Source organism: Lissotriton vulgaris, chromosome 6 (genome assembly GCF_964263255.1).
Source record: "Lissotriton vulgaris chromosome 6, aLisVul1.2, whole genome shotgun sequence".
Lineage (NCBI taxonomy): Eukaryota > Metazoa > Chordata > Amphibia > Caudata > Salamandridae > Lissotriton > Lissotriton vulgaris.
In genome coordinates, this window is record NC_141694.1 from 1,902,097,746 (window position 1) to 1,902,121,284 (window position 23,539).

Consider the following 23,539-nt stretch of genomic DNA (forward strand, 5'->3'; position numbering starts at 1 on the left):
CATCATCCCAATAATTACCCATCCCTTCCCATGCTGTGTAAGGTCTGTCGGGTTCCATACATTCAGTAGGCAGACTCTGGGTTCAGGGATCAATGAGGTGTGCAAGGTCTGGCCCATTGTGCGTGTAACCCTCCTCCAGTAATCCTGGATATTTGGGCAGTCCCACAACGTATGGAACAGCGTACCCTCCTCCCCACAAATTCTCAGACAGTATGGGTGATCAGCCCTCTGGATTCTGTGTAGTGTCGTGCGGGTGTAGTAGACCCTATGTAGGACTTTAAATTGTACTAGTCGAAAGCGTGTAGATATACCCGCCTCCTTGGGCGATGCCAATGCTGCATTCCAGTCCGCCTCATCCAATTCCCCAACCTCGTCCTCCCAACGTTCTTTCAGTTTTACCAGTGGGTCTGGCAAGTTATTGAGCAGCTTGCGGTATGTGAGTGAGATAGCACTTGCTTCCATGTAGTCTGTTAGTAGCCGGTCCTCTAACGGAGCCGATTCTGGGACCGCGGTGCCTGGCTCCAACACAGACAGGAGTGCATGTCTGATCTGTATATATCTATATGTTTCAGTTATCGCCATCTCGTATTGTTCCCTCAGGACCGCGAAGGAGATCACCCCATCCCTTGTCCACATGTCCCCCACTGTGGAGATCCCAATGTCGTCCCACTGGTCAAACCCCTTACTACGTCGTAAGTTACCTAGGCTCTTGGCATCCCATAGCGGTGTTAGCTTGGTGATCACTCCCTCCCATCCCAGTCGCCTCTGAGATTTATGCCACAGAGCCACCGTGTGTTTGGTCGGGCCTATCAATTTTGTTAGCAGACTTTTATTATATAGCGGGGCCAGTAGGGTGTTTAGGCCTAGTTGCCTCCTGTCAGCCATGTACGCGGGATCATTCTATGCTGCATGTATCCACTGATTAATCACCTTAAGGTGCTCTGCCCAGTAGTACAATTCAAGGTGTGGGAGCGCTATCCCCCCGCTGTACCAGTCCCTCACCATTTTCACATGCGCGACCCTGGCCGGTTTATCTCCCCATAGTAGGCCTGATACTTGTGCCGATACCTGTCTGAAAAATGATGGTGGAACGATTGCCGGCGTGTTTTCTAGGACATACAAGAAGCGTGGCAGGCCATCATTTTGAAAAGCGCCGCCCTACCTAGCAACGTCAATGGGAGGGACTTCCAGTGTCGCACGTCCGCCTTGAACCTATCCAGCAATGGCTTTAGGTTCAGGTCTAGGAAGGTCGCATGTTCCCGGGTGATGTGGATTCCCAGGTATTTGAAGGAGAGGGGTTCTATCAGCAACGGGCAGTCTGCATGCTCGAGGTCCGTGAGGTACACTAACATGTCGTCGGCGTACAGGGAGACCCTGTCTTCCCAGTCGCCTCCCCACTGAATGCCCTTCAGCAGCCGTGTGGTCCTGATGACTGTCGCCAATGGTTCCAAAACTAGGGCGAATAGCAACGGCGAGAGTGGGCACCCTTGCCTCGTGCCTCTCGCTAGCGGGAACTCCCTCGAGATGTGGCCATTGGCCGTCACTCGTGCCACGGGTTCAGTGTACAGTAGCCTGACCCACGATATGAATTTCGTGCCAATACCCATGTGTGCCAGGACCGCAAGGAGATAGTTCCACTCCACCATGTCGAACGCCATCCTGGCATCCAAGGAGAGCACCGCCGCTTGTTCCCTCAGCAGTGGAGCGCGTGCCATTACGCCGTGAAGCCGGCGAAGGTTCATCGCTGTACTCCGGTGCGGCATGAACCCCGACTGGTCCGGGTGTATCAGGTGCGCCAGCTGTGGCAGCAATCTAGTGGCCAACAGTTTCGCCAGAATTTTACTCTCTGCGTTAATGAGGGAAATCGGGCGATACGATCCGCAGTCTTGCGGGGGTTTACCGGGTTTTGGTATTGCTATTATTGTGGCCGTACGCTGATCGGGTGGCAGTCGCCCTTCCCCCAGACACTCTTTGTACATTTGGAGTAGGGGCGTAGACAGCGTCTCCGCCATGGTCTTGTACCACTCAATCGGCACCCCATTGGGGCCGAGCGCCTTCCCTGGGTGTAACGCTGCTATAGCTGCCTGTATCTCCTCGGTTGTCAGGTCCGAGTCTAGCTCGTCTCGTTTATCCTGTGGCAGAGTATTGGTAGGTACGCCCTCTAGAGACCCCACTGCCATTTCCCGGGTAACTACGAAGTCAGGGGAGTATACTGATTGGAAATAATCCGCCAGTACCTCCACTATTCTTGACGGGCTGGTCTGCACCACCCCGTCTGGGTCCCTCAACTGCAGAATGGCCCACTGCCCTCCCCTTTTCTTTTCTAGCCAGGCCAGCAGTTTTCCCGCCTTGTCGCCCACGTCGTACACCCTGTTCGTTGTTGCTGCCATTGCGTCTACTGCCCTGCGGCGCTCATGGTCTGCGTGACGCTGCTGACACAGCCAAAGCACGTGTTTCGTGTGCCCGGTCGGGTCTCTCTCATGATCTTGTGTGGCCTTGTCCAGTCGGTCCTCCAAGTCTAGCAGTGTCTGACGCTTTGTGCGCTTATGGTGTGTTATAGCGGAAACGGCCTGCCCTCGCAGAACTGTCTTGTAAGCTTCCCACAAGGTTGTATGGGAGCGCACTGACCCTGTATTCTCGGCAAAGTATGACTTAGTGCCCCTTTTTAGTTTTTTGGCCACTGATGGTTCGTGAAGGTAGCATGGGTAGATAGGGTAGATGCGTTTACGTGCATGTTCATGACTGGAAAGAGACAGTGTCAGTGGGGAGTGATCTGAGATCCCTCGTGGACGGATTTGGACTTCGGCTACAGTGAGGAGGCCCCCCCCCCCAGTGCGAGGAGGTAGTCAATTCTTGATAGGCTGTCATGAACCGCAGAATAGTATGTGTACTGACGGTCACCTGGGTGGGACTGCCTCCATACATCCACCAACCCCTGTGCCTCCATGAATTTGTGCAGTCGGGAGGGCCCCGGTGTTTGTGTGCGCACCGGGAAGCGGTCCATCGTGTTATGTGCCACGGCATTGAAGTCGTCCCCTACAATGAGGTCCCCTTCCGGCAGTTCCAGTAAAAAGTTCCCCAACTCTGGGAGAGCAGTGGTATGCAGTGCCGGCGGGACATATACTGACACCACGTTGAGCGGTCTCCCCTCCCACCGCCCATGTATCGCAGCAAAGCGACCCTGTGTATCGATTTTAGTGGATTGGACTATGAATTTTGACGTTCGGTGCATTAAGATCCCTGTGCCACGGGACCCTTTGGTAAATTCAGAGTGCACAACCATGCTGTACCCCTTTCTATCCAGGGCCCGAGTCGCTGTGCCCGTTAGATGTGTTTCCTGCAATAATACCAGAGCAGGATTCAGTCTCTTTATGCCCTGTACCACTAGCCCTCTCTTTATTTTGTCTCCCAGGCCCCTCACATTCCAGGACATAATGTTCAGCGGGATTGCCTGCCCCATAATATCACCTCCTCCCACCATGTTTGGACAGGTAGTGAGTCTTCATGCCGTGCCATGGTACCTGTACTCCACGCGCTGGCGCCCTGCCTGTTGTGTCCTGACCCTGAAAACAAACCAAAACCCCAACTACTACCCTTACCCCAACTCCCCCCCTCCCTGCCCTCCTGCTCAACGGACTACGAACTGCCCGCCCCCCCAACTTAGCAGAGTGCTTGATCCCCCCCCAAAACATAGTACTTGCTCGCTGGGGCGAAGGACTCTCCGCAGTCGGCGGCCTCCTCCTTGTTCGCGGAGGCCCTCAGCCCAGTGTCCACGGCGGCATTCTCGGTCTGCGGTGCTCACAGTTCAAATGGTCAGGTTCCGGGGCTTACTGCTCTCCCTCGTCGCCCCCCTCTTGAATACCGCTCAGAGGCGATAGTGGCTCTTCTTCTTCCCCGGTCGACTGCGGGCCCCGCTGTGACCCACCAGTGCGATGTTTGGAATGTCTGCTGGAGCGACGAGGGAGACCCGCCGTCCGCCAGCCCTCCAGCCAGTCCTGTGCAGCCTCCGGGGTTTCGAAAAACCAAGTCTTATTGTCGTCCACCACCCGAAGTTTGGCTGGGAAGAGCATTGAATAAGGGATCTCCCTGGCACGTAGTTCTTTTTTGACCTCAAAGAATGTTCTCCTCCTCCTCGCGACCTCCGCCGTGTAGTCCGGGAAAAAGGCTATCGTTGCGTTTTGAATCTTGATGGGGGGTGAGGTCCTCACTGCCTGCAGAATTACATCACGATCCCTAAAATTAAAGAGCCGTGCTATAATCGGCCTGGGGTTGGCTCCCGTTTGACGGCGTCCACCAGGGACCCTATGGGCTCTCTCCACAGTGAAGAAGTTCGAGAGTCCCTTAGGTTGTAGGTGCTGCTTGATTAAGTTCTCCACATACAAATCCATTGTCCTGGTGTCCTCCGATTCTGGCACACCTATTATACGGACGTTGTTCCGCCTCGAGCGCCCTTCCTGGTCATCGAGCTTATCTCTCAGTTCCTTATTCTCCTTTGAGATACGTTCCATATTAATCTGTAGCTCTGATACATCCTCCACCAAGGCTTTCGTCACAATTTCCATATTATTCACCTTCTCTGTCATCTTGTGGAAATCTGCCCGAATCAGTGTGATTTCGGCTGAGATGGACCCCACCGTCGCTTGCACCTGAGTGAGAGCTCGCATGACATCATCCAGGGTAGCCTTTTTGCCTCCCGTCGCCTCCACTGACTTGCCCACCTGTGATCTGGCGTCCGGTGGGGGGGTGCCTGGTTTCTCATATGCGAAGCGGTCAAGGCGGGACTGCGTCGCGTTGTTTTTCTGCCCCTTGCCGGCCATCTTGGTCGTGGAGCCGATTACGTCGAGTCCGGTTTGCTGACGCCCGGTCCTTTACACTCCTCTGGGGCAACCAGCCTTCCGGATGTAACCGGGTCACAGTCCACCCTCCGCCGTGGCTCTTGGCGCCCCAGCCTGGTGTCCCCCGGCTCGCCGTAGGCTCCACGACGTGTCTGTGTGTGATCTCCCTGGTTCGCTATACGTGAGGCCGATGTATGGTGAGTTACCCCACCGGGTGGTGTGGGACGAGTATCTGGCTGTGGGTGCGCTCCTGCTGCGCCCCACCAACGTCCGTCGCTTTAGGTCTCTGCCTCACCCCCCCACCTCCTCCGTGGGGCGATCGTCTCTCCTTGGTATCCCTGCCAGTGTCTGGGGATCAGAGTCTACGTGGGCTACTCGGTATGGCACCGAGGCCTTTGTGCCCACCTGCGCCCACCTCACTCACAGTGCGCCTTCACTCGGCGAGCACCTGCACCAGACCGGCTAGTCACTGGGTCCCCGCCGGGTCCACAAGATGGCGGGCCCTGCTTCGAATTCCGCCGCTTCGGGCGCCTCCGCCCGTCTCCTCCGGTCGTCTGTACCGCTCCCCGCCACTCAGCGCGGGGGCGCCTGGGGTCGCGCTCGGGGCTCCCGAAGCCTGTGAAGTGCAGCAGGACGTCGGCGGGTCACTCTTCCGATGTCGTCGCGGGCGGTCGTTTCCGGCGGCTCTCTGCCCAGGTCGGCTCACTTCCAGTCGGCTCACCAGTCCAGGCAAGTCCCCGGCTCAGGATCTCTTCAGGGGCCCACTCCGGGTCTACACGAACTCGTCTCCCCGGTCTCGGATTTTCTTCCCGCTTTGCCGTACTTCTGCCGCCCGGTCCTGGGCATCAGTACCTTCCCGCATGGGACATAAATGTTGCGGATCACTGGTCGGATTTCCTCGGAGGCCGCTTCAGCCGCGGAGCTCTCCCTCTAAGCTGCCGCCATCATCGGCTGCTGGCCCCGCCCCCCATACTTCAGTTTTTAAAATAACATCTTACCTTTCAAAAAGAAGTTTAAGTTCTCAGTTGAAATGCAGTTGATATGTACTTCAGGAAGTAGTAGTCAAAATGGCTGTGTTTCTCTCTCTTTCTTTATATATATTCAGGTACATAACCAATCAAATGTCATGAAATAATAGAAGATATTGAAAGTAGTATTTTGATTGGTTGTCAATTCTAGCACTTTATAAGTGTTTTTGTTAGGTAATTTACCTCAGGATATTTAGTCAGGCTTACAGCATAATTTTCTCAATGGAATTCCATCAAATTTGGGTAAATGGTAGGGACTGCTATGTAGTAGGGCCTATTCTATATTTGATGAAAGTGTCTGTAGTGGTTTTTCTGTAAATTACTTTCCCACCTTTTTTTATCGAGCGCTTACCGGTGCGCTCCCCGGTACGCGAACCGGCAGCGTTACGGGAGTCCTCCATTTTGTGTATCGTAGAATTGAGACATAAGATGGAGGACAAACAATGTTCGGAATAGGTAGAAGGGGCACGGTAGACACTTTGTGACCCTCTAGGTTTTCTGAGGGGGGATTAGGACGCTGATATATGCAAAAATAAAAAAATAAAATTTTGGAAAATTTCGCGGGGGGAGCGCCCGGTACGCGCACCGGTAAGCGAACCGGGGAGCCTACTTTGGTGAAAAAAAAAAGTTAGAAAAAGATAACCGTTTTGAATGATCAGAGGTAGGGTGGCTCTGAAAAGAGCTATTGGGTTCTGTGGCTAATTTAGGTACCTACAAGTAGGTTCCAATGCACACTTTTAAATAAAGGACGGATATTCTATTCCCTTCATCGGGGAAGTGCACACCATCTCTTCTGTAGATGTCTTGAATGTTGTAACGCAAGTTATTGTTGTATATTAAACCCATTCCATAGTCTCTCATGTAAGCAGAAACAGATTTATTCACATGTGCTTTCTCAAATTGTGGAAAAAATTGGTTGGACCACTTACATTTCTGTCTTTGACATATATTGGAATATACCAAGGCAGTTTGGGGAAAAAGTGTCATCAATTGAAGAAAGGTGTTCTTTAAAAGCATTTCCAGACCAACCCCAGTCATAGTGCCCAAATCATTTCCACCACAGTGCACTTTTAAGAGGTCAGGGTTTGGCAGATGCATACATTTTTTTTATTAAAAACATATAAAATATATTTTTGCATTAAAATAAGAATACATTTTACAGCTTTTGATATTTGCTTTTGAAAAACCATTGAAATTCACTGAAAAAACCATAGGTTATAGACCATATATAGTTAGAAATTAGCATTTACAAAACCTTAAAAATTCACTGAAAAAACCATAGGTTATAGACCATATATAGTTAGGGATTAGCATTTACAAAACCTTATTTTACTCGCACAAAACTATTGAAATTCGCATATATAGTTAGTTTCACTGACTATATATCACGCATCCGCAATCCACTGCTAATGATGTCACATATTACATCATTCATGACATGGTCAGTGACATCACTGATGACATCACTGATGACATCTCAAATGACATCACTGATGACATCACTGATGACATCTCATTTGACATTACTGATTACATCACTGATGATATCATTCATGTGATAATACGTTGAACCTCTTCAGACTCTAATATAACCTTACATACACTCAGTGTAAACAGACACTCACAGACTGTCACTCATCCATGGAGTTACTCACACACCTAGTCAGTCATGCAAAGAATCAATCACACCTCCATCTCCTCAACTATACAGTTATACACACCTTACTTATTCCAACATATACTAACACATATTTACTCTTTTATACAATCCTTGATTGAAGTTCACAATGATCCATACAGCCACTCACACATCCACTGGCTCTTATGCACAGTTATTTATATATGTCAACTCTCACATGTACTGTGTTTTACATATGTACTTACTTTGACATGTAGCACTGAGATATCCATTCACTCACCAATACACTCATGCACACAGTAAACTGCCCATACAGCTGTTTCCACATGCACTTTTGAACTCATACATCTAGTGAATCAACTGCTCACACATCTATGCACAGAGTCATACCCCTCCCAGCCACCCACACACATACTCAGTCTCCCATACAAATACTTGGACAACCAATCAATAACCCATATAGTTACTCATATAGCTACTTATCAACACATGCAACAGTTTACAGAACAACAGACATAATGATGCACAAATTAAGACAGTTTAGTCACTAACCCATGCACTCAGTGAGACACATTTAATCACTCACTCATACAGTCAGTCATGCACCTACTAAATCCTTCACCCAGACACTTATACATCCACTCATTCTTCAATATGTAAGACATATTTTAACTTTACAGAAACATACAGTCACTGGATGTTGTCATCAGTGATGTCATCAGTGATGTCATTTGAGATGTCATCAGTGATGTCATCAGTGATGTCACTGACCATGTCATGAATGATGTAATATGTGACATCATTAGCAGTGGATTGCGGGTGCGCGATATATAGTTAGTGGAACTAACTATATATGCGAATTTCAATGGTTTTGTGCGAGTAAAATAAGGTTTTGTAAATGCTAACCCCTAACTATATATAGTCTATAACCTATGGTTTTTTCAGTGAATATATATATGTATGCTTTCTGTGTACCGAATAAACAATGATATGCTGATGTGATGTGGTCCGTCTCCTTTCTGTTTGCTGGTGTGCTGAATGTGCTGGAAACACCGAGAAATCCAGAGGAGTCACGTGGTTCATATATATATATATATATATATTCACAGAAAAAACCATAGGTTATAGTCGATATATAGTTAGGGATTTGCATTTACAAAACCTTATTTTACTCGCATAAAACCATTGAAATTCCATATATAGTTAGATGCGCTAACTATATATCGCGCACCCGCAATCCACTGCTGATGATGTCACATATTACATCATTCATGACATGGTTAGTGACATCACTGATGACATCACTGATGACATCTCAAATGACATCACTGATGACATCACTGATGACAACATCCAGTGACTGTATGTTTCTGTAAAGTTAAAATATGTCTTACATATTGAAGAATGAGTGGATGTATAAGTGTCTGGATGAAGGATTTAGTAGGTGCATGACTGACTGTATGAGTGAGTGATTAAATGTGTCTCACTGAGTGCATGGGTTAGTGACTAAACTGTTTTAATTTGTGCATCATTATATCTGTTGTTCTACAAACTGCTGCATATGTTGATCAGTAGCTATATGAGTAACTGTATGGGTTATTCATTGGTTGTCCAAGTATTTGTATGGGAAACTGAGTGTGTGTGTATGGGTGGCTGGGAGGTGTGTGACTCTGTACATAGATGTGTGAGTAGTTGATTCACTATATGTATGGATTCAAAAGTGTATGTGGAAACAGCTATATGGGTGGTTGACTGTGCATGAGTGTATTAGTGAGTGAATGGATATCTCAGTGCTACATGTCAAAGTAAGTACATATGTACTCACACACGCAGTTTCTGGAGTCTCCCTGCCGAGAAGGATCATTGCTTCTTAACGGAGATAATTGCCCTCTTCACAGCTGATCACCGTGAGGTCGCGCCGCTGGTGGGAGCTTGTCCGTGGTCGACGGATTGCCAAACTGCTCCCAGCGAGCGCTAGACCCCAACTTGCTGGCTGCCTGCACCGGGGGACTGCGAGGACCAGAAGCCTTAGCTTCTACCACCTGGTGCCTCTTCCCCCGGCGGCAACGCCCCCTACCTGCCGCCTACTTACTTTTCGCGCCACCCGCTCTGCGGGTGCCGCTCACACACGCAGTTTCTGGAGTCTCCCTGCCGAGAAGGATCATTGCTTCTTAACGGAGATAATTGCCCTCTTCACAGCTGATCACCGTGAGGTCGCGCCGCTGGTGGGAGCTTGTCCGTGGTCGACGGATTGCCAAACTGCTCCCAGCGAGCGCTAGACCCCAACTTGCTGGCTGCCTGCACCGGGGGACTGCGAGGACCAGAAGCCTTAGCTTCTACCACCTGGTGCCTCTTCCCCCGGCGGCAACGCCCCCTACCTGCCGCCTACTTACTTTTCGCGCCACCCGCTCCGCGGGTGCCGCTCACACACGCAGTTTCTGGAGTCTCCCTGCCGAGAAGGATCATTGCTTCTTAACGGAGATAATTGCCCTCTTCACAGCTGATCACCGTGAGGTCGCGCCGCTGGTGGGAGCTTGTCCGTGGTCGACGGATTGCCAAACTGCTCCCAGCGAGCGCTAGACCCCAACTTGCTGGCTGCCTGCACCGGGGGACTGCGAGGACCAGAAGCCTTAGCTTCTACCACCTGGTGCCTCTTCCCCCGGCGGCAACGCCCCCTACCTGCCGCCTACTCACTTTTCGCGCCACCCGCTCCGCGGGTGCCGCTCACACACGCAGTTTCTGGAGTCTCCCTGCCGAGAAGGATCATTGCTTCTTAACGGAGATAATTGCCCTCTTCACAGCTGATCACCGTGAGGTCGCGCCGCTGGTGGGAGCTTGTCCGTGGTCGACGGATTGCCAAACTGCTCCCAGCGAGCGCTAGACCCCAACTTGCTGGCTGCCTGCACCGGGGGACTGCGAGGACCAGAAGTCTTAGCTTCTACCACCTGGTGCCTCTTCCCCCGGCGGCAACGCCCCCGTGCGTGAACTTCCCTATAAACTGAACACCCTTACACGCAACGCGGGACGCGCGCGGGGAGAAGCGCGAGGCGAAGCCCGGGCCAAGGGCGGGCCCGTTTCAGCCCGTTCCAGACTGTGCAGGACTGGACTGGGCCACGGTATTGACATTTTCTTTCTCAAATCGCTACCTTTAAATGTGATATTTTCTGGGCTGCTACCAATTACCTGTCTTGTTTTTATTAACAACTGTGACACACGTGGTGCAAAAATGAATAAGCGCACGAGAAGTAAAAAAACCTCTAGCTTAACTGACATTACTGGTCCCCTAGACTTATTTATCACCAAGACACACGAAGTAATAGACAAAAGCATTCATATTTTAGAACGGAGGGTCTCCCATGAACTGGAGGTTGCTAGAAGATCTTCTATGGGGCTCCTGGCCTCTGCACAAACCCCTATACAACAGGGTCCTATTATTCCATTGCTTAAGGAACCGGTCACTACAAACGTATTAAAACATACGGTTTCAAACACTGTAGACCTATCCGCCACCCAACTCTCACTGGGGTCTAATTCCAGTGAGGACCTGGAAAAAACACCAGATCTACTTTTTCCCTATGATCATGGGGATAACGTAGATCCCAATCCCATGGGCGAGCGGGAGGGTGCTATAGCAAAGAGGAAAAACACTGACCTGACCCCACATGAGGCATCTCTAGCTTCGCAAAACACGATAACCTCACTTAAGCCAACTACCGACTTAGTCCAAGTAGACCAATCGAACATTACCAATACTAACACCGACTGTATAGCAATCTCACAGGACGCTGCTCACCAAGAGCTGAGAGAGAATAAAGCCCTTGGGGGTGGCACACAGAAACCATGTACTGCATGTGTAACACTACATGATTTCATCACAAAAAGCATGGGTATGTTGCTAAAACGCCATCTGCAGCCCCTGGAAAAAAGCATCATGACCATTGAGAAGCAACTAGCCAAATTAAACGCCCCAGCCTTTAAGCAAAAATCATTAGGAACACCGGCCAAGGCCGTGGGGAATGGGAAAGACATAAACAACTTGGCTCAACCCCCGTCCTTACCAGCCACTCGACCCAAGCCCCCGCCGATCGAAAGAGTTATAAATACCGAAGCCCCAAAAAACAAACAAATTACTTCAAAATCTGCCCCTATTGAAGGGAGTGGAAAACAAAAAGGCCCAACGGATAACCCCCAAAAAACCCCGGCTCCTGTCGAGTCAACTACCCAAGTAGTGAAGCAGAAGGATACCCCACAGACCTCACAAAAAACACAACCACCCCAGCCACAGGCCAACGGAAGGAAAGGCCATAGGTATAGGCGTCCGATACATCTCCCACCTGAGGCGACCCCATACACTGTCATACTTACTGGGGTCACCGAGCTGGCAGATGGTACAGACGAACCCCCCTGGTCCTTGCGCAACAAGGTATTGCAGTGGTTGAGCCAAAACAGACCTCTTCATCCATCTAATCATAGCAGAATCATCTCAATGAGAAGAGTGTTCTGGATTGGCAACACCAAAAAAAGCCTGCAGGGCGATTGTATTGTACTTAACTGTGAGGACCCTGCCACAGCTGATTACATATCCTCATGGCCAGCCCTGGAGAAAAGGGGGGGGGTGGACGTTCAGCGCCTCTCCTTCTTTTACCCACCTTTAAATACTTTTAATTACGGTGACTCGAACAGTTGGGACGAAGTTCAGGATTGGCCCTGGACACAGGTGGGGCACTACAACAGAAACAGAAATGGGAACACTAGTAATCACTGGAACAGAGGGTGGGATAATCGTCCCTGGCCACCAAGAAGAGAAAACATAAATCTTGATTACTGGAGAGGGGCTCCCACAAGGAACAGGTTCGATTGCCTAGACATGGTCGATTGACCAATAAGGGCAACAAATCAGACAGGAAATAACGTAGGCATCACAGACGAGCCCAGTACAAAGGTCCACCAGATTTTCAACACTACTACTGGACCATCAAGGAACATAACAAACTCCCCAATAGGAGAAACACCGTTAACACCCCAGCATTCACCACACCAATTAAATGAGACCCAAAAAAGGGAAGGCCCCGCTGTTCAGCCCAAATTCAATGGTGAGGTCACACACACAAGCCCGCGGGATACCACACAAAATACAAGGGAGATAGATCAGAGTCCAGAGGGTATGGAGAGGCTATCTAAACAGTCATGGGCATTAGAAGCCAATCAACAAAAACTTAGCCTAAAAATAACTTCTTGGAACATCACAGGGCTAAACAGTAAATCTAGGGACCAATCATTTGTATCCTTTATGGACAAACAGGATATAATATGCCTACAAGAATGCTGGGACCAGGAGGAGACACACATTGAGGGCTTTAGCACCTTCTATGTCCCATCAATACAGGGTAGCCGTGCCGTGCCTCTAATTTGTGCAATATAAAATTGACCCCATACATGGCAAGTGGACCTACAGTAGGGGTGACTAGATCCATGCAAGGACTTATGGTTAAAGCAAAGGGGTGGTCCATTTTTGTTATTAACTTGTACATCAATACCCTAAAAGTAGATCCTAAAGCCTTAATAGCTGAGCTTGTTATAATGCTCACAAGAGGTGGGCAAGATGCAGACTGTACTTTAATAGCTGGCGATTACAATTGTCACCTGTGTCCCTACAGTGCCACAAAAAACTGTGGCATTTACAACTTAAGAGGGGACCCCACTACACACTTTGAACATTCGACGATGGGTAACATGCTAAACCAACTACTGCATGATTGGGACCTGGGGTTTGCCAACGAACTATGTGAGCCCTCTGTAGCTTTTCAGACAACCTTCTTTGGCTGAGGGTTGGGCACCGTAATTGACTACATCCTAGTGTCCAATAGGAACCAGGGCTGTCTGGAGGAGTTTAATACGGAAGACCTGGCAATAAGTGATCATTTTCCGATTAGCACCACCATTGCTATCAAGAAGCCCGAGAGTCCTGCAACAAGTATACCTAGTATTCTTCATGGTCACTCAGTTGCTCTGGCAAGAAAGAATGGATATGCCATAAAATGGGCAAAAATTGATTCCACAAAATTCGTGAAGGACTTAGTCCAGAAAGAATTGGAACAATTTTCGACCTGCCTAGAACTCAACTCTAACCCCCAGCTAATTGTAGAGGCTTATGGAAGAATAACTGCCACAATAAATGATAAGCTAACCAAAAAACTAAAAATAGGGGTAGCAAAGAAACTATACGGCTGGTTCAACTCCGCCTGTTCTAAAGCCCATAAAGACCTATTACAGGCATTAAAGTCTGTCCCTAGAGACACCAGCTTGATTAAAGACGCTAGGCGAGCCTACAAACAGACCTTACGCGAGAGACAGAATGAATTGAAAAGTCAGGCCTGGGAAGCCCTACTAAAGGCAAGCGCCCTGAGGGATAATATTTCTTTTTGGAAAGAAATTAACGCCCCCTTTTTCTCCAAGGACAGCAAGGCTGATTCGATGGAGATAGCCATAACGGAAGACGTCTGGGTTGATTATTTCACCTCCCTATACAAAAAGGATAAAACAATTATGTCCTCACAAGATGACTTTACTAATAGCCAGGTGGAACAGGCAGTAACGCAAGAGACCTTCCCTTTAAATATAGTCTTTACCCCTGCAGAGCTCGAGCTAGCAATTTCACAGAGTGCTAATTTAAAGGCCCCTGGCCCAGATGGTGTTCCCATCGATATATTTAAAAAAAATGTAGATCTCTGGGCTCCTCTATTAGCTAATGTATTAAACGCGTATAGTAAGAGGGGCTTTCCTGATACATGGCATGAAGCCATAGTAATTCCAATATTTAAAAAAGGGGATAGACAGGACCCAAAATGCTACCGCCCTATCTCCTTGCTAGACACCCTGATGAAAGTAGCAGGCAGAGTATTGTTAACCAAACTGCAAACCTGGTCAAAGAGCAAAGGGATATTATCAAAATTTCAGTATGGTTTCAAAACTGGTCTAGGCACCGTAGAGCAGGGTTTAAACCTGGCCTTAATAATTAGTAAATATATTGGAAGGGAAAAGGGGAATTTGTTTTTAACATTCGTCGACCTAACCTCGGCTTTTGATTGTTTGGATCATAGCACGTTATGGAAAACCTTGGTTAAACTGGGGATAGATAAAAACATCCTACTCTTTATACAGGAACTCTATAGAGACGCTGGCGCCACAGTCAGGTATGGAAAAAATGGTGAGCGAACCAGGAAATTCCCTATAGCAAAGGGGGTCCGACAGGGTTGCATCCTTGCACCATTTCTTTTTAATTTATACATCAATGAGATAGCAGATTTTTTAAAAGACTTTGAAGTAGATTACCCCAAAATAAACGGCATTTCAGTACCACTACTACTATATGCTGACGACGCCGTGATTATGGCTCGCACACAGGTGGGCCTACAGAAAGCCCTAACAGGATTCTCAACCTTCATGACCACGAGAGGATTAAAAATAAACGAGGGAAAAACATTCACAATGTCATGCACAAATAGGAAAATCATCCCAGAGTGTAAAACCTTCGTTAATAATACTAAGATTGCTATGACCAAAACCTTTTCCTATTTAGGTATTATATTTAACAATAGGGGCACATGGTCAACAGCAATAACCTCTCGAAATATGGCCTTCTCTCGCACAATAGGTGCCCTCAAACAATTTGCAAAAAGACTGGGAAGGAAACCTGTTGACATACTACTCAAGATTTATGCTGCGAAATGTGTCTCCACGGCTGTTTATGGGGCGGGTATCTGGGGCCTGGCAGACTGTGCACAAATCCAAACAGTGGAAAATGCTTTCCTGAGATATTTATTATCAGTTCCCCGTTCCACGTCCACCACAATTTGCCACAACGAACTGAATAGAGTCCATATCACCGACCTGATAAAAATAGCGCCAGTAATGCTGTGGTTCAAGATCTGGACATGTGATGATACTAGTTTCAACAGGGAAGTAATCCAAGACTGTTTGAATCATCTCGCTTCTAGTAAGCAGCCATGGTTGGCCTATGTGAAAAAGTTTTTGTTTTCCATTGGCAAACCAGATCTCTACCTGAATCCCATATCATGCACACAAATAGGAAAAAAAGCCCTAAAAGTGGCATGTCTTGACCTACTGGAGGAACGGAGATGGTACCTAGACGGGCATAAGTCTACAATAGTTGCCCATCGCAATATCTTAGATGGTACAGGCCTGCATGCTTACCTAGCCCCAATCTATTCGTGCTATCATAGAATGCTCCTGACTCGAATGAGGACGGAGTCATTCTATAGGTTAATATCATTTCCTGCCCCGAACGATTGGTCTGTTAACTTGGCAAAATGTCCATGTGACGACCAGTCTAAGCAGTCAAACATACACTGCATTTTCTTCTGCAAATTTTATCAATGGGGGAGAAAAAGATACCTGTTACCATTGTTAAAAACATGGGGATTGAGAACCTGTAAACCCGCACTGGTCAGATTGTACATGTTGCAAGATGAAATCACCATAGCGACAGCAATAAAATTCTTGACCTTCATTGTAAAGTGCAGAGGGACCATGGGTAATGACTAGGACTGTTTGGATAATAACTGTATGCATTGTATTACTTTGTACTTTATTACATCAAATAATACGCAATACATGTCACTGTATGAACTCCATGAGTCCTTAATGAATTTTAGAATTTTGTACGTATTTTTAATGATTTTCATTTGTTTATTACTCATGACATATATCTCATAAGAAGTTTTCCAATGAGGAAAGTTATTTGGTCTGCTAATGTTTTTACTTTTGTACCCTGTATGCTTTTATGGTTTTTTGTCAAATACCGAATAAAGCTAATTTTGAATTTGAAAGTACATATGTAAAACACAGTACATGTGAGAGTTGACATCTATAAATAACTGTGCATAAGAGCCAGTGAATGTGTGAGTGGCTGTATGGATCATTGTGAACATGTATCAGGGATTGTATAAGAGAGTAAAGTAAATATGTGTTAGTATATGTTTGAATAAGTAAGGTGTGTATAACTGTATAGTTGAGAAAATGGAGGTGTGATTGATTTTTGGCATAACTGACTAGGTGTGTGAGTAACTCCATGGATGAGTGACAGTCTGTGACTGTCTGTTTACACTGATTGTATCTAAGGTTATATTAGAGTCTGAAGAGGTTCATGGTATTATCACATGAATGATATCATCAGTGATGTGATCAGTCATGTCAAATGAGATGTTATCAGTGATTTTATCAGTGATGTCATTTGAGATGTCATCAGTGATGTCATCAGTGATGTCACTAACCATGTCATGAATGATGTAATATGTGACATCATCAGCAGTGGATTGCGGGTGCGCGATATATAGTTAGCGCATCTAACTATATATGGAATTTCAATGGTTTTATGCGAGTAAAATAAGGTTTTGTAAATGCAAATCCCTAACTATATATGGCCTAAAACCAATGGTTTTTTCATTGAATTTTCAAGGTTTTGTAAATGCAAATTCCTAACTATATATCGACTATAACCTATGGTTTTTTCTGTGAATTTCAATGGTTTTTTAATAGCAAATATCAAAAGCTGTCAAATGTCAAGTACGTGATAGGTAAAAACGTTTTCGTGTTTATGCACGCTGATGTCCTTTGAACGCTGCCCCCCCCCCACTCCCCTCTTTTCTGTTAGTAGTACTCTCTCTTTGCAGATAGTGAAGGGTAGTTAACGCAGACCATTACCCCCGTTGTAATCCGTCGTACCTGCTTGTCTCTCCATTTGATTGATTGTTATCCAAACATTTACTGTTTTAGAATTGGTTCTCTTTGGATCATTCTCTATTTACAAACAAGCACAAAGTCGCAATACTCTGTTTAGTCTTTGCAGATAGTGAAAAATCGTGTAAAAAAATAAAAGTAATCGAGCAAAATCAGTAGACCACTAATTCGATCTCTTTTTGACCTCGGTAAAATACAAACATTAGGAACAACCCTTCATGAGAAATACGAAAATAGTGAAAAGAACTGAGCTCCACACCATGAGGGCTGCAAGACAGCTCGACTCCGCCACCCACCCCGCCCAAAATAACGACAAACCCTATGCAAATATTATAAATATAGACAACACACCAGCAAAGAAACAGGGTAAAACATTTTATTAAATAACTATTTACATAACTATTTTATACTTTTTATTGCCCGATCCGGCTAGCTCAATCGATCGAGCATGAAACTCATGCACTGATAGCAAGCGTTGAGAGTTTGTAGAACGATGGCTTCAGATTTTCCACATACGGTGTAGTGGCGCAAACTGGGAGGGGGCGTTTGGATTCTACCCCTTCCCCAAATAAGATTTTCATACGTGAATGTTCGTTCATGCTTTCTGTCCCTGAGTTGCTTAGATGTCACTGCCTTACACAAATGGCATAAGTCCTGGATGTTGAGTCCCATACTTCAGAGTTCTAAGCAGCGCTTGTAACAATGTTTAAACCTTATTTGCACTTGCTGCAGCTTCACTATTCAAAGTAAGTGGGGTCCGTTTGTGGACCTGACTGCATTGGAAAACAATGTGATACGGTGCCTCCCTAAACCGCTTGACGGAGGCCCCCGAGGGGCGGTGAGATGGCGTGGACTGAGAGGGGGCGCTTGGCTCCTGCCCCCTCCTCAAGTCGTGTTGTCCTGGTGTGGACTGAGATCGCCCCCGGCATAGGCGGCCGGCTCCCGGGGTCCGGCGGATTTTTTTCCCTTTTGATGACTCTTCCATTCTGGACCTTGTCCCACAATCCGTTTGACCTGAAGACACGCTGTCATGGGGCGCCCCTTTACCGTTTTAGTTGCCATTCCGCCCGCTTTTGCTACACTGTGCCTCTTCCGCCATTCAACTGTTTACCGCCCGCTCTTGCGACTACAGCGTCTCGCTCACCATGTAGTTGAGTTGCTCCCGCTCTTAAGATTTAACCGAACTTTTTGGACTGCTGAAAGCGGTTGTATTCCGACCGCTGGTTGGTGGAGACATTTTGACTATATTCTGGACCTGCATTGTCGCGTAATGCGTCATATGACGCGACGCGTTAGCGCACCCGGAAGTGCTCCGGTGCGCAAGGCGCAGCTTCCCGGAAACGATCCAGAGCGCGCCACGCAGCGCGTAACGTAAGCATAACAGGTCATGTGACTTGTTAATAAAACTTTTCATTGGTTCATTTTATTTTTGTTTTCCTAATGATGTAAGACTAGGTCATGTGACCTAAAAATAACACTTTTCATTGGATTAAAACATTTTTTTTTCCGAAACGATGAAAGCCCCACCTTGTTTCTGGATGTTTCAGACTGAAGCTGGCGTCACCATGAGAGCACCACCATCTCGTAGCTCAGTCGTGGCCATTCCGCAAGCAATCATGGCAGCCGCTCCCCACCGGAAGCCTGCGGGAGTCGACGACCCCCAAGACTTTTGTACAATCTTCAAGGCTGAGGGGACGCTTTCGAGAATGGAACCCAAGCCCTAGCAGACAAGCGTCCGAGTTCCAAGGTGTCCCAGGGCCATTTTACTGGACCAGGCCCAAATCCGAAGAGCCGGCCGCCATTTTAAGACTCCTGTGGCAGCCGCCTATCGCTGCACCGCAAGAGTGGGAGCAACTCAACTACATGGTGAGCGAGACGCTGTAGCCGTAAGAGCGGGCGGTAAACAGCTGAATGGCGGAAAATGCACAGTGTAGCAAAAGCGGGCGGAATGGCGACTGAAACGATAAAGGGGCGCCCCACTACAGCAGACGAGCCTCCGCCATGTGCTTCAAAACTGCATATGTATCTCGTGATATCAAGGTTGGGCAACCAGTACACAACAAGCAGTTACGAGTCCCATTTACACCGGCGCCATTTTGGGCGCGGCCGAGCAGGTCCAGGATCTAGTCAAACATAACAAATGAGGCTGACGTCTCTGAAGCAGTTGACAAACAGTAGGACATAGCAAATAAACATGAAGTCTCTAAAGCTGTTAACTCACTGCAGGACAAAACAAGTGAACCTGAAACCTCTGGAATAATTGTCGCTCAAAAGAACAACACACAAAACTCTGTAGAGCCTGAAGAAAGAAAAACAGAAGGGCACTGTAGTTTCAGACACACTTAACACTAATGACTAAACAAAGATATCGTCTGTTTATGAAGCAGGTATCATGTTCACAGAATTGACAAAGAAGTGTGCAGACACCAATGCTATTAAGAAACACAAGGAAATCCCTAACGCATCAGCATTCTCGGAAGAGATTGACACAGATAACATCTTAAGGAACAAAGAAAAACAAAATAAGGATGAGGAAGTTATCACTTTAGTTTTTTCATCAGCTAGCGACAGCAAGAAACATATTGTAATGGAGATTAGAGAGGCTACGGATGAATTATCAAAAATATCAAAAGAAATGGCTACTCCCCCCTTTAGCAGATTAGCTAAATGTTTGCGTAATTTAGGCATAAAAGTTATATTATTGTTGTTGTTGTTATCGTTATAGTTCTGGTTAATTTCTTAAAATGTTTAAATATATTTACAGTTTTTGTTGCGTTCGTTATATTTAAAAGTTAATAAAGTTATATTATTGTTGTTGTTATCGTTATAGTAATAGTTTTCTTTGTAGATGTTTTTCCATCACCCGCCCAGGATATCACCACTGTTCCCCATGTCATAAAACCTTAGGATGTTCAATAACTGAAACAGCTAATATGGGTTTACTTACAGGGGACATCTTTTGTTCTATTTTGTAAAGTAAAACTATTGTGAACGCAAGTATTATACATAGTAGGTGTTTAATATAGCATTTCTCAGTCATTGGTTAAGCAGCTAGGACCTGTTCACTCTTGACACCCCAGGTGCTGTGTATGTTGCACTATAGTGCTGCATAGAGAAAACGGACAACCCTATTGATGTTGATTTTTCATTATTGATTATTGTAAAGAAATGGCGACTCCCCCCTTTAGCAGATTAGCTAAATGTTTGCGTAATTTAGGCATAAAAGTTATATTATTGTTGTTGTTGTTGTTATCGTTATAGTTCTCGTTAATTTCAAAAAATGTTTAAATATATTTACAGTTTTTGTTGCGTTCGTTATATTTAAAAGTTAATAAAGTTTTAAAATCTAACTTTGTTGGAGTGCTATATATTTTTAAAAAATCGGGTGAATGGGGCCTTGAATCGGGTTATTGTCATGTGTGGGCTTTGCAAGTGTACTGCTACAGGATCGGACATTTCAAACTCAAATGCACGTTCTTTTTCTTAACTTTCCGAAGCATGGAGCGCAATAGCAGGCAGAGAAAGGATGATGCACGTGTTGAACACTGCCTGGCCTGACAAGTTGCTGGCAGTGCCCCCCCGCCCGCTCCTGAAAGACGGCACACACACACCGCCGCCCCGAGTACTTCACAAATCTTTAAAAGACCATGCGCTTGTTCATGAGGCTTAAATGGTTTATCACCCCTTCTAGAACCCCTGCATCGACCCTCTGACGTTTCCTGGAAGAATTAGCACGTAACACAATACCAAGCCCTGTCAGCTGAAACCCCCGAGAAATCATGGGGCATATTATCAAGGGGGTTTATTTCCGCTTTTTTGGCTTTAAAAGCCAAAAAAAGAGATAAAATTATCTCCCTATTACCAAGCTGTCGCTAACACCAGTTAGTGACAGCTAAAAGGAGATAGCGACCATCTTGGGCCCGCTTTGCATGTCAGTGATATTTATCACTAATGACATGCAAAGTGGGTGTGCCAAGATTTTAGCGACTGGAAACAGTCCCTAACCATCGCTATCTCCTATTACCAACTTTTGGAGATATTCGCGCTAAGCGCGAATATCTCCAAAACCTAACACCTGCCCTGAGCAGTTTTTAGCCATGTTATCCAATGGGAAGTGGATAACATGGCTAAGAGCATTTGCTGGATAATGCATGAATATCGCTGACTTTTCAGCGATATTCATGCATTGCGGACGTTTTTTATCGCATTTGCGATAAACCTTGCTAATAGCAAGGTTTATGTGCGATAAAATTCGCCGATGTGCGGCGATAATTTTTGTCTCTAAACAAGTTAGAGACAAAAATTATCGCTAGTTGTTAGTAATATGCCCCCGGATTTTTCCTTGCAGGAATCGGGAGGCGAAAGACTAGCACTGAAATCAGTAGTCTCACGCCTGAATCGGGAGGGTTGGCATGTCTGGATACTCTACAGCTGGGGCCATAAACTACATCCGCAGGGCTAGGTGATAGCCTGGGTCCGGCATGGACAATCGGACACAGAGGAAGAGGAGTGTCAGAGGGTGCGGTAGTGAATAGGGTGAAAGGGTGGTGTCGATGCATGAGAGAGCGGGGGTGACCAGTGCGTGGGGGAGATGCTTGCGAGGGTGGGGAGCCGTGCTGAGAATCGACGGCGTGCAGAGAGTGGGTCTGGTCAAGGCATCTAAAATGGCTGCCGTGCACGACAAAATTGTGGCATTGGACAAAAAGGCAAGATGGCGCAGACAATGTTTATCAATAAGGATTCATTTATAACAAAATATTTTATCGCAGTGACAAATTGGTGGTCAACACTTCCTGATTTCCATCGAATGGAACGTTAACAGACGTCACGCAGCAAAAAAAAAAAAAAGCTCACGCACAGCCGCTGGAAGAGATGTATCAACAAATATGAGCCTCCTCAGCCACCCTCAGAAAACATAAGGGGATTAAGATACGTCTCCCGCACCCCCTTATACCTAGTAATTTAATTAAAACGAAGCACAAAATGGCGAATTCCCGTTTCGCTACCAGTTTGCGGCCCAGTTCGCGGCCCGGGAAGCGCTTCCACCGTGAAAAATCATTTTTTTTTTATTTTCCCCACGGGACCCTTTAATAACCCCAACAACATTCCTAGGGGGTCAAGAGGTGTATACCTTGCCCCCTTTCAATAAATTCCCCCTTCGTTTTTCACCTCTTCTTCTCTCTCGATCCTACCGAGAGATAAGATGGCGGCCGCTCCGGACTGTTTAGAATGTTGACAGACACCGGAGAGCCAATCAGCTTTCTGTGCGCAAAGTTCCGTTTCGCGAAAAGTAAGCTGACCGGAGCGCAGCCCGGAGCGCTGTTACAGATATATATCTTGTTTTGAACGTTAATTTCTCAAAAACTACTGGAGCACATATATTGAGACCTAGCAAAGGCACATCGGGTTAACAGTCCCTACAATTTTGCCAAGTTTCGTGCAAATCCATTCAGCCGTTCGAGCTAAAAGTGAGTCCAACCGCCCTATGGAAAAATGAATGGGAAAAACGCGTTTTGGGACCCCCCTTTTTTCTCAGCCCCCCCTTGACGAAACCCCACCAAATTTTCGGGGCTGCTCAGAAACAAAATGTGCCATTTTCCTGAAAATTTCAGCCGATTCCGTCCACAAACGCCAAAGTTATTAGACATAGAATTTTCAAAAATCCCATAGGGAATTAATCCTAACTATATATACCTACTGGCGATAGCCAGTAGGTAATATATATATATATATATATATATATATATATATATATATATATTACCTACTGGCGGTCGCCAGTAGGTAGTTATAGTTAGGATTTTTTTCAATGTTAAATCTGAAAATTCTATTTGGAATAACTTTGGCGCCGGTTGACTAATCTGCCTGAAAATTTCCTGAAAATGGCCTCGCGGGGTTCCGGTCCTTCCCTGAAAGTTTGGGGGGGATACGTTAAGCGGGGGCCGAGATAAAAGGGGGGTCCCAAAACACGTTTTCCCCATGTTAATTTCCATAGGGCGGTCGATTTCACTTTTAGCTCGAACGGCTGAATGGATTTCCACCAAACTTGGCAAAATTGTAGGGACTGGTAGCCCGATGTGCCTTTGCTATGTCTCAAGATATGTGCTTCAGTGGATTTTGAGAAATTAACGTTCAAAAAAATATATATATCTATAGGCGCTCTCCGGTGCGCGCACCGGTGAGCGCTCCCGGCGCGACACGCGACTTGCGCGCAGAAAGCTGATTGGCTCTCAGTTGTCTGTAAACATTCTAAACAGTCCGGAGCGGCCGCCATCTTG

The 23,539-nt window shown here is 46.7% G+C and overlaps 1 protein-coding gene across 4 annotated transcripts in view; it reads left to right on the plus strand.

Annotated features, from left to right (window-relative positions):
• Positions 1–23,539, plus strand: part of LOC147709852 (NACHT, LRR and PYD domains-containing protein 12-like) — a 410,205-nt gene that overhangs the window by 217,699 nt on the left and 168,967 nt on the right. The gene's annotated exons all lie outside the window — the stretch shown is intronic.